We start from the raw sequence: 3,061 nt of genomic DNA on the forward strand, positions 1-3,061 counted from the left end.
AAAAAACATATTATGTTAATGCCCAAATTCTATTATGTAAGTAACAAAATTGCACAGTTATAAACCAATTGAATGAAGTTGTATTTGTAGCATGTTGTTGTGATTATGTTTGTGTTAAAAAATGTCAAATTTCATGTGTAAATTAGAGGGGCCAATGGACAACAATGTCTGACCAAAAGGAAAAGGGGGAAACAATAAAGGGACCTTGCATAATCCTTAGAGGGACAAGACATAGGATGTAAATGATATCCTTATATGATGTGTATTAATTAGTAGTGGATGAATTTAGCATGATGAAACTGAAAACATCGAAGGCATAGTTGTGTTAGCTAACGATTTCTATGTTAACCATAAACCATATGCACTGATGATTTTAACGTTAACTGTGAAACTGTGTTACATTGACAATTTCTAAGTCAACAATGACTCAGTTTTTATCAACAATTTAAGTGTTAGCCATAAACCATATGCACTAATGATTTCAGCATCAACTGTAAAACTTTATTGTGTTGATGATTTCTAAATCGGTAACGACTCAATTTTCATCAAAGATTTCTGCGTTAGTTGTAAACCATATGCGCTGATGATTTTAGCATTAGTTGTGAAACTGTGTTGCATTGATGATTTCTAAGTCAACAATGACTTAGTTTTTGTCAATGATTTTTGTGTCTGCCATAAACTATATGCGCTGATGACTTCAACATTAACGATGAAACTGTGTTGCGTTTAAGGATTCCTAAGTCGACAGTGATGTTTTCATCAATGATTTCTAAGTCAATAGTAGCCTATGTGCGTTGGCGATTTCTACCAAATCTTATGTCAGTAGCAAATATGTTTTTGCTGTTAAATTTTGTGCCACCAGTGAACCATCTTTCGCTACCGAATTCTATAACAAACCTTCATAACCTAATTGACTTAAATACTTGTAACAATTTCATGGTATGATTGTGTATTATGTAGAACACTTAAATGTGAACGTGTGTATTCTTGAAATATATATGTATATGGTGATAAGTTATATGATTATTGAATGCAAATATGTTGATTTGTGATCATTGATATGTTAGGTAATGTGACCGAGATCAAACCTTCAAACTGGAAAAGACACCTCACGGGAAGAACAAATAGGTGGTCTCTGCCTTCCTCTTACATAATGCTAATCTATGAAATGTTTTATTATAAATGACATAATATTGCATTAGTATGAATACCAAGTCATCAAAGAATTGCTTATTTTGTGATTGATTATTAGCATCGACTAATTACGTCCTAAATAGATGGCCAGAATGAATAATTGATTAGCTTCAGCTAATGACATTTGAAGTGGATGGCCAGGATGAATAAATAATTAGTTTTTGCTAATGGCATCTGAATCGGATGATCGGCTTGTGATTGATGATTAACTTCAGCTAATGGTGTTCTAAGTGGATGACCGGGATGAATGGATGATCAGCTTCGGTTAACGACATTCAAAATGGATGGCCAGGTTGTGATTGATGATTAGCTTTGGCTAATGTTATTCTAAGTGGATGACCGAGATGAATAGATGATTATCTTTAGCTAATGGCATATGAAATGGATGACCAGGTTGTGATTGATGATTAGTTTTGGCTAATAACATCCTAAGAGGATGGCCGAGTTGAAAGTTATGAGTTGGTTTCAAGAATTGATGCGTTCATCTGTACATATATTATAATTATTGTAAAAATTTGTACTATAGTAGGGACATCACACTAATGAGGTGTCTAAGAACCCATCTCATGAGATCCTATTTTTGAAAATAACATGTAGTCGCATTTTAGATTATGACATATTTTATATGAACAAAATATAATAACTATATAATTGTTATTCAATACTTTTGTTTAAACTCGTAATGACTATTATTAGTGTAGGGATGCAAATATATAACTATGTACATATATTATAATGTAGACTTGTAATTATGCAAGTGTGATGTTATATGCATGTGGGAGAACTATTTCTTATGAAATGTTGATTGATGTTGTTGCATATGAATCATGCCTCGATAACGAGTGGAAATCGGTTTATCAATTTCCAGAATGATATGGTGATGAACAAAAAATCAATGGTAGGAAATCATCTTTAGAGATAACTCAAAATGAAAGATCATTGGAGTTGACAATATTGGAGGCAAGTTCTCTCCTTTAATAAAAATGTGTTTCTTGTAAATAGTCTAAAATATAATTTCTTAAGTATTAGTCAAATGTGTAATAAAGGCTACAAAATTATATGATGACCATGCATGTTGCTTAATCCTTGAAAATGATAAAGTTATGTTTATTGGTAATAGAAAGGGAAATGTCTACAAGATTAAGATTAATGCATGCATGAGGAAGGAAAGTTGTCTTGTTGCTAACATTAATGATAGTTTTCTTTGGCATAGAAGACTAGGTCATATAAGCATGACCATTCTTTATAAACTTATATATATATATATAAAAACTTGTTAAAGGTCTCCCTCATATTGCATTTAAAAATAAAAAGTTATGTGATGTTTTACATAGATCTATATTTTAAGAGCAAAAGTCACATTTCTACTGAAAGACTTTTAGAATTGCTGTACATAGATCTATTTGGACCAATTAGACTTAAAAGCATAAGTTGTAATAGATATGTGTTTGTAATTGTGGATGACTTTACAAGATATACATTGTTGTGACATAAATAACATCGAATGACAAAGGTACATCTTGGTATGAAAGATGTTTAGGTTTAATCATAGTTATGATTTGAAGGAGTCACTGACACAACTAAAAGATTGATGTCTTCTCCTAACTGCAAGAGTGTCGAAGTAATAAATAACCCGGCAAGACTGGGGTCGAACCACAAGGAAATTAATTGTATAAATTATAAACAACAACAACACAACAACAACAACAACAACAATAAAGAAGAAGAAGTTGATGAGAAATTTGAGATGGAAGATCAATGTGAGAATTAAACAATGATAAAAACAAATGTCAAGGTTAGAGGATCTATGATTAGTACTTAAAAGTGCATTTTTATCATGGTTTTATATCATCATTTTGCAGTTGAA

This window comes from Populus euphratica, unplaced genomic scaffold (genome assembly GCF_000495115.2).
Source record: "Populus euphratica unplaced genomic scaffold, PopEup_1.0 scaffold506.1, whole genome shotgun sequence".
Taxonomy (NCBI): domain Eukaryota; kingdom Viridiplantae; phylum Streptophyta; class Magnoliopsida; order Malpighiales; family Salicaceae; genus Populus; species Populus euphratica.